The sequence below is a fragment of the Rhipicephalus sanguineus genome, chromosome 8 (assembly GCF_013339695.2).
Source record: "Rhipicephalus sanguineus isolate Rsan-2018 chromosome 8, BIME_Rsan_1.4, whole genome shotgun sequence".
Lineage (NCBI taxonomy): Eukaryota > Metazoa > Arthropoda > Arachnida > Ixodida > Ixodidae > Rhipicephalus > Rhipicephalus sanguineus.
This window is the reverse complement of record NC_051183.1, coordinates 47,974,215-47,987,656: the sequence shown is the minus strand read 5'-3', so window position 1 is coordinate 47,987,656 and position 13,442 is coordinate 47,974,215. Positions and strand designations below refer to the sequence as shown.

At 43.4% G+C, this 13,442-nt stretch overlaps 1 protein-coding gene across 3 annotated transcripts in view; it reads left to right on the top strand.

Annotated features, from left to right (window-relative positions):
• LOC119401832 (synaptotagmin-1) overlaps positions 1-13,442 on the top strand; it is a 143,624-nt gene that overhangs the window by 40,528 nt on the left and 89,654 nt on the right. For 2 of the 3 annotated variants that reach the window (XM_037668825.2, XM_037668822.2), the window contains exon 1: positions 6,641-7,252. The exons of the other annotated variant lie outside the window; for it this stretch is intronic. The gene's annotated coding sequence lies outside the window, so the exon portion shown is untranslated. Of the gene's footprint in view, positions 1-6,640; positions 7,253-13,442 lie in introns of those variants that run through there. 3 annotated transcript variants of the gene reach the window in all.

The window sequence follows — 13,442 nt, the reverse complement described above, 5'->3', positions numbered from 1 at the left end:
TGAAAAATCAGTTATGTGATGTATCCGCTATAGAGGTGATTGCGAATTCTGTAGTGCCTTCTGTTCGTCATTGTGTTGCGATAAGAGCATAATCAACATATTAGTTCTTTGTCTGTATTCAATTGCTTTCAAGTGATATCCTATGTTGAATAAATACCATGAAAGAAAAAAAAAAAAAAAAAAAAAAGTGGCGTGGCTGTGTGGTAGAACACCTGCTTGCCACGCAGACGGCCTGGGTTCGATTCTCACTCTGACCCAACATTTTTATTATTTATTTTATTTGCAGCTTTTCCGATTTTTCGGTCACGGACAAGATGATGATTTTTCGCTCACAACCAACGGCCCCGACGCCGAAGAGCGGAATTTCTGCGATACGAGCTCTCTAACGCTATCGCGTTAAAAGTTATTGTACAGTTTGTTTTTCTATTCGTTCCAGAGTATAAAGAAAGAAGGCCAAAATAAAGGCACCGGAATTAACCGGAATGTACGTTGTTTGCTGCCTTACACCGCGGGAAAGGGAAACGGATGGAAGAAGAAAGGGAAAGAGAAGATCAGGGGATGCATATGCTTAAACGCACCTTACAATTTGATCTACATAAAAAAAAGAAGTTTTCAACTCTTTTTTTCCCTAGCTTAAGTGACAAGTAAATTGTCGCCCTTGCTTCGTTAAAAAAACGCTTTATAAAAGGTATAAACTAATACTGAATTCCTCTCAAAGTATTGAAAGTGTGATCCACTATTTCTTTTTCTTCGTCCACTTATATATTGTCCATGTCGCCATCTATGTGTGCACATGGTGCAGAAGCAGTTCGTGCAAGCTCTAACGACGACTAGCATCCGAATCTCCAACAGGCGTGCTGCACTTTTTACTCGGTTTATTGCTAAGCAACATAGGAGCAACTTAGTCTTCCATTTGTATGTTCTGTATATACTGCGTTGCGGCCAATCACTGAACACGAGGATTCGTTCGGAGGAAAGCATGATGGGCACTCCAGCAATATGTCCGTGGGCGAGCGAAAACATACACCACCGTACGTTTATGGCGAAGACGTGAGCACCGAGCAAGAGCATTGCAGGAAAACCAGAAGCGAGCATCATTTCGATGCCAATGTACATGTGTTTACTTCTGGAGCTGCAAGTTGAGTCATTCTAGTTGTTATTGTTATGGATGTTATGGCTGTTATAGCGATACGCAGAAGCTACTAATACGCGGAAAATCCGCTGCGTGGCGCTGCATTAGCAGTTTTCTTTAACAGACAGGCACTACGGTTAGGGAAAGGCACGACGGTTAACGATTTCATAATTATCGACATACTACGACAAATTGTGTTAACGGATGGGAGGGGTTGGCTGATGTTAAAGGTGTAAGAAGCTTCGTTATGATAAAACACGGGGCTGCATTTTGCTATTACGCGCGAAAGCTGGCTGCCTGAGGAGAAATACATGCAATTGTAGGTATTTACGACCGAGCTATCTTCTATGAGAGAAGCCTGGCAATCACTCAAGGCATCGTAATGGCGTACCGGGACATCCACTCAAGCTTGCAAACTAGTTTTTCAAATCTTGCACCTATCTTCTGAGTGAATACATAACGGCACAAAATTTAGTGAATGAAATACATTCAAGGTAGAAGAATATACATTCCTAATACAAGTGAGAGTGGCGGAATGGGTTCCATGGAACGTCAAGCTCTAATTTGTAGCAAGACGGCGGTACACTGGGGATCGTTGGCAAAGGCTTTCATACTGCAGTGAACAGAAACATAAGCTGATGACGAGGGTGATATTATGTAGTGTCGTTTACGGTTTCATAGTTCTATGACAAGCCATACGGATATACAGTCGAACCTCTCGAGAACTCAATCGCCCAGGGACGCGATTTTTTTTTCGTTCGCGTAAGAATTTTCGTTGTCACGTAAATAGAAAAATATGCAGACCAATTATGCGGTAGTAGCAGCGCAAACCTGCAGAAAACATGGCTTGTGCTAGGGTATGAACGGCAAGTTTACTGACGCGTCATGAAGATCGATGACTTCGTTCCATATATTTCCAAGCTATAATAGTTCACGGTGACGCAATGCTCGCTATGGTTTTGTAAGCTAGGATCACGCTAAAAGTTAAGATTGACGCAAATCTCAGTTTTCAAAAGTTAAGAACTAGACAGATGTGACATAGCAAAAGCTTATGGCAACTGGGTCTTTTTTTTTGGAACTAAGAGGAGTCATTTAAGAGATACCTGTAAATTTTGTCACTACGAAGCCCAAAGCGAGGAACGAGACTACGTTTTCTCATCAGCCTACTTGTAGCTTACGGACCAGGCGTTAAACTGGATATCGGGAGAGACCTTCATTCTTTACCGGATAGAAAAACAGGATGACGACGAGGGTGATATTATTTAATGTTGCTTACAGTTTCATAGTTATATGCCAAGCAATCCGGACATGCACGGAAATAGCAGTGTGAACGTGCAGAAAACGTGACTTGTGAAAGAGTACGAGATGCGGAGGAGTCTTATGGACGGCATATTTGTTGACGTGTAATGTAGATCTATGATTCACCTCGACAGATTTGGAAGCTACGATAGCGCACAGGGACAGAGTGCTCGCTGTGATTTTGTAAGCTAGGATGTACGCGAAAAGTTCACGTTGACTCAAATTTCAGATTTCAAAATTTAAGAGCTGCAGAGACGTCACTTATAGCAAAAGTGTATCGCAAAAGCGTCTTTCTTCGGAACTAAGAGCTGACATAAATAGAGGCCAGTTTTCTCATCAGCCTTCTTGTAGCTTACAGACCGAAAAAATTTAATGCCGTTAGAGTTAGAAAATTAAAGATTGCCAAAATACCGTTTATAGTTTTTGTGGAAACGTCATTTGATACCTTTCAAAAACACAAACTTTTCTTTTTTAAAGGCGTCCTAAACAGGTTATACTATATTTGGAAACATTTTCCTTTTCCGGCTTGCTAGTAAATTTTGAATCGCGAGAGAAATTTCAATTCTCTCACCGTAAATGGGTTGTTTACTTTGAACACCATCTCTGTTTAAGACAACAATATGCCTCTAACCAATTTTTGAGGTTTAAAATGTCGTGCCTGAAACTGCCAATGAATTTCTGTACTATGGCACCACACCAAGATGGCAAGAATAAATTTAGTGACCGTTCCACTTCAGTGGGACACTGCTACGTGGAAACAGCGCGAAAACGGGACTAACAACAGGAACACGCAACGCAAGCGCTGACGAACAACTGGCGTAACTTTATTGCATCGCAAAAGATATACCAAAAATAACAACTGAAAAGAAACAAAACATGAACTGTCACGTGGTCACAGTGATGAAATTTAAAGAAAGGTCCGCCACGAGTCAAGATACAAATTTAACTTGACAAAAACACTGTCACTAGCGCTTGTGTTGCGTGTTCCCACTACTTAGTCCCGTTTTCTCGCTGTTTCCACGCAGTATCATATACCAACTGGCCCTTCAAGACACCCGTTTGGAACACAACTACGTCAGCTACTAGAAAAGAATTCCATGTGTCTTGCTATTAAACGACGCTGTACTTTTTAACATCTTGTGTGTTTCTAGGAAATAATGTGCGTATGACAGCTGTTCTTGGAGGGGAAATGTCTACTCTACATCGGAAACAAATTTTCTTTCACTACAGCTGCATGAAATGGAAGTTACTATGTTTGTTAACTCTTCCTGTTGTTCAAACGCTCACTCGTTGCAGTGCTTGTGAAATTGCGTTTGGGATGCTGTCGATAACGGTTCTTCCCATCTCTTTACCCCTCTTGTTTCTTGCTCGAAAAAAGCAAAACGCTAAGGCGCAATGAAACATTTTGGAAACATCTCACCCAGTTGTATCGAGAGAAGCCGTGCCGGGGCTTTCTTCAAATGGGCTTCTTCAACGTAATATTGCTCGATACTAGCGGAAGGCACGCCAGCTTCTATTCCTGAGGGATTGCGTGAGACTAACTCACTCTCTCCACCCCAAAAATGAGCCAAGCGGCTCCGTACGACCGCGTGCGAAGAACGCCGTACGTTCGCCACCAAACACGCCATTTTCATTTCCCAGCCTCAGAAAACGCGTTCTCGATCAGGAGTCGCCCGAAGCATCTCAAATGGGAGTAGTGCGCACGCCAACTCTGTAGCTGGATAACTTTTATTCGTGCTTGATACCTTATGTACCAGTCTGCACTCTCTTTAAGAGGGAAGAACAGACTGATGCAGTTAATAAGACTACTCTATCACTTTAACAAATCTCAGCGTGTTCACGCCATCGTTGAAGTGTGCTGGTGCAAATGCTATGAAAATTAATGTACTTCATTAAGCTCGCTTCATGAAGGATGATGCTGAAACGAGTGATTAATCGACCGGTTTCAAAGCACCATTTAAGTTACGCGGTAAGGTATACCACTCACCTTTCATGTCAGGCGAAGAAGTACATTTAGGAGTTAAAGAAATTGTGTTGTCATCAACATGCAATTAATGCCAGGTGAATCAATAATCTATTACAGAAATCGACGGATCAAGTCATGAAACTTGAGATAGATTGAGATTTGAAATATCTGTTTTAAATAAAAAAGATTTCGTCATTCAAGCCGGCTGTCTTCTATCTAGTAAATTGTTTGTGATCAAGTTAAGGGTGACACCTAAAACAGCAAAAGCTTCTAGGTTTGTGAAGGGAAGGTGATGACTATTGGTGTCATATACTTCGGAAACGTCTTAAAATGGTGTACGAACTCACGATGCAACCTGCATACTTGGAATATTTGTTTTAGTCATCCAAGCAAAATAGAACAGTTGGCATTTTGAAAATGACAGCAGCAAAACCAACCCTACGTGTTATGGGCAAGTGAAACGTATAAATGCAGCTACTGAAGTGACTGAATAATATTTTTTCACTTACTTTGCCCAGAAAAGGCAATTAGATATCGTGTTGTATTTCGTACATTCCTGCAACTCTTGTTCAAGAACACGAATATCCCAATTACTTTTAGGGCGTTATCAGCCATATTGGTTTTAAGTATGAAACCGAGAGTGACAGTAGTTGGTTCATATACGGCATTGTCAACTGAGTTTCACATTACTTGGGGTATTGGTATCTAACCCAAAATCAGTGATGCGGGATAAAAATGGCACAGGTTATTCGGAATGTTCTAATACATAAGCAAGAAGAATAATCAAGCATATTACATTTACTACCCATGCTACAATTTTTTTTTGTTATTTTAAGCTCAGAAACCTGCTGCTGAATTCGCTTGCAATACTTTTGAGACATCCGATGTACCAACATAAATGATTCCTCAATGAGGAATCGTCAAGTGACGATGTATAAGGAACAAACTCTTTTTGCGCCGCAAGTTAACTTCCTTCTGCTACATCTTTGATTGAGCGGGCCACGGCTGCTACAAATATGAAAATATATTTTATTTTCCTGCACATTTTAGCCATCCTTCCAGCAATGATGGATTTTGAAGAAAATATTCTTTGTTTCTACGACGTACATACTGCCGGGGAATCCTTTACATATTTTAGAAAGAATTGTGATCTTTATAATAATTTAACTTCCGTCTGCTACATCTCTGTCTGAGCGAGCCACGGCTGCTACAAATATGAAAATATATATTATTTTCCTGCACATGTTAGCCATCCTTCCAATAATGATGGATCTTGAGGAAAATATTCTTGGTTTCTATAACAAACATACTGCCGGGGAATCCTTTACATATTTTAGAAAAAATTGTGATCTTTAAAATCGTGGGTCTGGCGCTGGGTAAGAATAGAGAAAGTGCGTGAACATTAAAAGATCGATGGATGGGCTGAATGACGTATGTAAATGGGAAAGTTCACTTGTAGGATTCGCCCAAGAATCATACAGATAGATGCGAGACAAAATAACAGAGAATGTTTTTCGGAGCGCGCTGTACATAATTCGAACCTGTTATCAATCCCTCCCACACACACGCGGCACGCGAGCTGGCGCTTTGCGGCTAGCCTCCGAAACTGATCGAACCATGGCCGCGCGTGAGTTGCACCAATTTCTATTAGGAGTCTTCGTGGAAAGCGTGGGGAGCAATGGTGCGAAGTTGCAGAGAAGAATGCGGCGGGGGTCAAGCAGAATGTGGAAAACGTGGTTGTCCCCAGGCCACTGCCCGAACTGATCGAATTTGTGCGTCCGAAACGGGAGGATATATTTGAAAGCGTGGACGCAGGCAACGAAAAACAGGATAGCGTGAGCGAGACGAGATCCCGAGCTTTTAGTAAAGCAAACAACGGCCGTGTGGCGCTACAGTCGCTGGCACGCGGCTCCCTTGCTTTTTATCTCGGCGACTTGGAACAAACACGTGTCGAAGAAACTAGTGGAGAGAGTGAGATGACAAATTAGTGCGTTCCTCTCTCTCTCTTATTTTATGCGCTCGAACAAACGCTTTCTCTCTCTCTCTCTCCCCGTCCTTCTTCTTTTCTCCTCTCCATTATTTTTTTCTCTTTCCCCGAACGTGCCTGCGCCGCCGCCGCTCGGATGACTGTCGCTGCAGTCGCGTGTGCGGCGCGCGCGTTGCGAGCTCCGCGACAGTTGGCGAAACAAGAGAACAAAAAAACACGCTGTGGCTCAAAACCCGGCGTTAGTAGTGTCGCCCGCGACGCTATCCGCTACAGAAGCTCGGCGCTCTCTCGGCGCGCTTGCTTTTCTGTTGCGCCGTGCGTCACAACCATCGCCCACGCAGTCGGCTCGCCGCGCTGCTGCCTGCCCGCAATCCTTCTTATATTTCTTGGAGCATTCGCCTTGGCGGAGGCGGTCGCTTTCGTCTTTATGCCCATTACGGTGAACAACCAGTGTCTTATGCCGGTTGAGGTATACTTCGACTAAACTAGACTGAAAGGATTGTGCGTGCAGTGTACATTTGTCTACCGTCGTGCCTGCTCGAAGACGAAGCGGAGAAAAACGGAGAAATCATGGTTTTCATCCACGTGTTTGTGCGGCGTGATATGGCAATGCGCGGAGTTCGTGAACTCGTCTAGAGCTTGTCTAGAGCTCGTCTACAACTCGTCTACAACTCGTCTACACCTCGTATGTAAGCGACACTCGTGCTTTGCATCAAGGATCCTCGTTCGGGAGCCTGAGTGCGCTGTGTGAGTCGTGAAAACTTGGGTGCTTGAAAGGATTCGTTATGCTAACATCCATCCCTAGCTTCGCCGCTGTTTCGACGGAGTAGTGTCCGTGTACCTGAACGTCGGAATATCTATCATACAGGTGAGTGGCATGCCATGTCGGAGCTTCGTCGTAAGCGAGTACGGGGGGGTTAAGGGGTCTGAGTTAAATTTAGTACTTCGATTACCCTGGTTTTACTCATTGTATCTAATACCGTAGCATTGATACTTCGAAACACGTTTTCATGAAACATTTTGGGGTCTCTTTTTATTTGCTTGCGTCTAAATATGCGTTTACACAGGATAAACTCTCGAGCAGGGAAATGTGGAGCCCGACATTGAAATTTAAAATAATTCATTCATATAGACAATAACCTGACTTTTCTAAAAAGCAGCATTCGTAGTATTAAAATGTGTTGGAGTAGCTTTACATGACACATTATCACAGTAACGCAAGTTTCGTATTTTTCGATATTTCGCGCTCAATGCACCTCCATATTTACGCGAGGTGATTTTTCATTGCTATGTGCATCGGTAACAGCCGAAAAACAAAACGCAGAGTTCAGGTATACTGAACCCCCGTTTTGCCCAAATAGGAAGGACATAGTTATCCACAAATAGGACACACGCAAAAGGAAGACGCTCGCGACAGAACCGCCTAGGCCTAGGATGAGTTCTGTTCCTCTAAGATGCTGCATGTAGTTTCCGTGCTCAGACTATTGCTGCACATGTCCGTTTCAGTGAAGACACTATATAGCACGGTCAGTACTGGCTTCGAAGTGGCGCGTTCTGTCCGCAGTGACGGAGCGGTTAACCCTTCTGCCACCCGAAATGCCCGAATCCAGTGAATAGTTCAGATTCGAGAAGCAGAATTCTTAAAAAAAGAAGGAAAAAGGGAGGACAGACATGGACGTCGCTGTTTGAGACAGCGTAATTCTCTCCACATATTCTATCCGTATTTTTTACGCTCGTCATAATGCCAGTTATCTTGGCATGGATATCGTTGCGTCTACAGCGGAAAAACGGCGGGAAACGCCATGCATCGCAAAGACGAAGGAAGAGGCGGGCGGAAGGCGGGGTTGCTCGTGAGCACGCCATAAACAGAACAAGAAGTGTTCTACCAGGGCAACGCGAGTGCCGGTTCCTTCTCTATCTCTACATAATTACTGCCGAAACCTGTCTCTGCATATATTTAATGTCCTTACATATATTTATGTCCTTACATATATATACTGTCCTACATATATTTAATGCCCTTGTCCGCGTCTTCTGAAGTCCCTGTTTAAGTTGCGCGCTCGTATATTTAGGCATCATGAATCACCAACTACCCCAATCAGCCATTTTAAAAATCTACATATATATTTAAGGGAACAGCTGCGAGATTTTAAGTGGACCCGTTCAGTTTCATGCGTAGTCATCGAGCAACTGTGCCCAGTGGTCTTGCCGAACATTCTGCACATTCGATATCTCGAACAGATCACCTTTCCCACATCTCATGCATGGATCATTTCTGAAGGGGGTTTGGCGTCAGGATTCGAGAAATATATCAATACTGATATCAAGAATGACTCAAATCTGGACGCCGATTCTGAAATATGGAGGTTTTGTTCCATGGTTATGTTTCAACAGTAACACGAACAAAAGTGCTTGAGACCAGACCCACCTCAGTAACTTACCCGAACAAAGCGTTTTAGCTGCAATAGGCGATTAAATAACGCGAGGGGTATCATTTACCAAAGTCGCAAACATTTTATTCCTTGTTGAGGCGCGGGCTGCTAGCGAAACGTCCGCGAGCCGCATTCGGCACGGCTGTTTGAGACCCCTGCTATAAATGTTCTAGTACGCCTCTTGCTTAACACTTATGTGGGGAAGAGAAGCGTTCGCCTTTTTAGCTCAAGTGCTTTTTCCTAGGCCACCCTAAACTTAACACCAAGGTTGGGAGAACTGGGCTCTAAACAATAAGAACCATGCCGTACATACACGGCCTGCTTACTGCAAGCTGTGATGATATAATTGGCAGAGTGGGTTCGTTTCTCAAAAGAAAAAGAAAAAAAGCCTCTGGGAATAGAATCGGGATGTACGCCGCACCGGTTGCATCTCCTAGATTTCGCTTTGTTCTCCGGCAGAGTCCTCATTCTTTCTTTCTGTTTACCCGCAAAGGCACTCAAGTCATCCGGTGCACTTGTTGTTTGCGGCGATTACTTTTGCTTGCTCCCTGCTCCGTCTTGAGCAGAAAGGTCATTTGGATTTCGTATTGGAGGATCGGAAGCACGACGACATTGATAAAGGTGTCGCGATGTCGTGGCTACTATCAAAACTTTGAGCAGATGGCTATACGGACTCCTGGAGATAAGACATTCGTACGAATGGAAACAATGGACGCACAGCCCTTATAAATTCTATGTACATCTGGGATGTAAGCTGTGGCGTTGCAAGCATCGCAAGAAATCTGCTGCTCCCATATACTCTATGCGCCGTGTCACGTCTCTCCCATTTCTTTTCTTTTTCTCTGTCGCAAACGGGCAATACACACATCCCTCAACCGCCTCCATTTTGTAAACATGTATTTGTTATAAACAGCGGTAGCTTCGTGTTGTTTCGTTGTCTCTTCTAGATACGTGCTGAATACATTATTTCCGAATGAAGAACATCCACAGCTGTGAGAGAAGGCCTCGCATGTTCTAATGAAGTGGGCCGGAAAGACTATCACTACTTAGGTGCTTGCAGGTGCATTGCCGTAATGTTGTACTTGACGTTCGTGCAAATTGTGGTCCTTGCGGAAATATGAAAGAAAAGAAAAGAGACGAAATAGTAGAGAAGGAAAGGCAGGGAGGTTAACAAGTTTAGAAAAACCGGTTTGCTACCATACACATGAGAATAGGGGGGGGGGGGGTTATAAAGATGGAGAGGAAAGAGAAAGAGAGAAAGATAGCACATGACACAGCACACACAGAGTCAGTCACAGTCGGTCACTCTTGCGCAGTACGCGACATTTCTGTTACAGACGCTTGTCCAAGTTCTTCTCTCTTAAAAACCTCAGCAGTATGAAAGAAAAAGAAAACAGAGCTACATTCTTTTTAGCTCTGGAGCTGGCGTAAATTTTTGAGAATTCCATTGACTGCGAAGCGATCCAGCCTCTGGGTCATAACGTACATTCTGCCTGAATGTCCTTTCGAAGCAAAGCTCCTCAAACAACAACTTTGTTATTTCTGTAGTGTCGTGCTGGATGCCGGTACAGGGGGCAGCTGATAAAAATCTTGCATTGAATAGTTCTCATTGGCGTTCATACACATCTGGTGCAAGTGGGAGTTGACAGTGACTCGAGGGCATTTGAAAACCTTTACTGACAATTTCGTAGGTGCATCTGTGAGTAAGACAAAATTCACTACAGGTCAATAGCAGCTGTACTGCTGCATGATGTCATGGGCTGTGCTGAAATCTCCTTCATGCCTCCACTGCGTCTTCCCCCCTTGAAGCGTGACGAAGTCATTTTAGCGGTTGCTGTGGTCTATGACTAAGCCAAACTGCCGGTCATCAGGCCCTCGGCCCTGCATAGATGAAGCATGACAATGCGTACGTCCTCAGAGCCAACGCAGCAATAACATTTTGTAAATATCGTTTGGGGTGATACAGGCTACTGACCATTCAGAGTCGAAACAAAATGGCGTTTCGGGATCCGTAGGCAAATCCTTATTTCACAATGGTCATTCGTATTGCCTAACAATAGATTTTCCTTGACCAGACGATATTCAGTCGTACTTTTGAATACAATCATGTTCTTCAGTACACGCCCTCCCCTGTATTTGAATACGAAATACGAGTACTCTGGAACATTTTTTTTCGCGGAAATTCTTGAGCTTCGTGAACACATCCATAGCTCCCTTAAAATTTAAAAAAAAAGACCCTAGGTCCGTTACACGAAGTTATCTGAGTGCACGGGCCTTAGACAGCATACATTAATGTACGTACAACCTCTAGTGTGCACATTCATGGTGTCGACCCGCATCCACCTTGACTTATTCAATATCCCCTTTCGTCTCACCTGCAGCATGCATGAGCGAAATGGATGGTCTTTTTTCTCACCGGTACTCTGAAAAAAAGCGTACCTGTTATTCTTTTCGGTTAGCCTTGACTGGCCACCTCCATAACTTTCTTTATGATACATGTTAACTTGCAAAGCCGCGCCTCCAACGCGCATCTTTAAAGAGAGTTTACATGTGTGGCAATTCAGGACTAACCGAAAAGAATATGTATGTATGTATGTATGTATGTATGTATATATGTATGTATGTATGTATGTATGTATGTATGTATGTATGTATGTATGTATGTATGTATGTATGTATGTATGTATGTATGTATGTAAGGGCGAAATTATGGCTCGGGAAAAAAGGTCCGAGTAGGTGCTGTAATTGGTGAGAATTCGCCCAAACACAAACGTACGTGTGCTGATATATGTGCAGCAATGACGGCAACAAAGATCACTTAATTCACGTACCTTTGCAGTAGGGAGACTGTGCTTGCGAATCCATAACGTGGTAGCGAGAGATATTTTGACAAGATTTATTAACTGTCAGACGCTTCTTCCACCAAAATAAATAGCTCGCATGTAACGAGGAAATATGCTTGATGTGACAGACCTAGCACGTACACTTATTAGATGCCAGACAGATTGCTTTTCGCAATTGTGCTTTGAACGTCGACAGCGACTACATAGCTAGTCAAAGAAGAAAGGTGAATTGATGATGTTTGAGATTAAATTAAGGTAAGGAAGTGTGTAAGTGTGTACTTATGCAGAATATGTGTATAAGATATTATTGATGCCTTATTACTGCAACAGTATGCAAATCAGGAGAAAACTGATGTAGTCGACAAATGGTTTCCTATTTAAGATCGATCTACGTAATTTATTTACGCACCTTCTCGGCAATGGGTGGTTGACGCAATCTGAGAACGCGTTGCATGCATTGTGTACTATGTGTGTCAAAAACTTGGAGACTACTAGGTCTGAGAAAAGGTTCACTTTATCAGCAATTTGTGACGGTATCCGGTCAAATTGCACAGTGCATGTTGTTAGCGTGTTTTAGAACAGGCCCGAAATCTCAATTCAAGGCTGCCTGCCGAAGCAACAGAAATATTCAGCTTTTTCTTGTGACTCGAGGTCCTTAAACTTTTGACGGTGACTGTAGATGTATGCTGATTGAGATAACAATGGGGACGTCGTGCTTGCTTCTGCGGTTCTCATGAAGGAATGACAGCAGGATGCAATGACAGGGTCCGCCACGAGACCTGCAACTAAACATCGAATGTGGAACAACAGACGGATGCTACGAAGCTGACACTGAGACAAAATACAGCAACCAATATCAGAAAGTGCGCGTGACAGTGCACTGACTCTTCGTTTCGTGTGTATCAGCAAAGATAACGGGCACTTACACATCTTATTGTTTGTTTCATCTCTGCTTCTACAAAAACGTTCAGTTGTGCACCTTAACGGGACATCAAAACGCAATTGGCACTTATACTTTACTAGCAAACTACGCGGCTACTTTGAAGAGCAGTAAGACTTAGAGAAAGTGGAGGGCTTGGTACTGTACTGTATGGCACAACATAAAAATAAAACAAAGCAAAGAACCAGTAGTAGAAGGAGACAGAGTGGTGGCTTATAATTGGAGTTTATTTACCGCAACGAAATCACCAATGAATAGGACATGTCCGTTTGGCAAGAAAGTACGAAACACGATCTTCCCACCAAGGTAGGTGAGAAGGAGACGCAGTGTCCACAAATAGCGTTGCTCTACTAAGTATGAGGACTTCGGTGCAATGGCTGCCCATGGCGCCTGCATTTAAATGGGAGCGAAATCCAAAATGAAAGATCGTGAGGATTCATTTAGGCGCACTTCAAGTAAAGTTGGGCAGTCATCTGAAGTGCTCTACCAGGCTGTAGCTAACTATACTGCGATTTCGGCATCTGACATTTAAATTTTAAGGTGAGGAGGTACACCAGAAATATTACTTATGAGTGGTTCCGCAACTACAGTGCTACAGCACTTCTCCGTGACCTCATCGACGTCCTCAGCACCTGTTTGTGTGTAGTCAGTTGATTATCACTAAAAAGTAGACTAACATTGTGTTCTGAGAAATGCAAGGACCCGAACTGGTCTGTATCTTTCGACATCCTCTCGCGCTTTTCATTCGTTCATACGGAAGGAAAGAACGCTTCGTAATCTGTGACGTCATGCAGGAATACGGCCGCTACCACGAGCCTGTTCGCTACCAGAGCGAACAGGCTC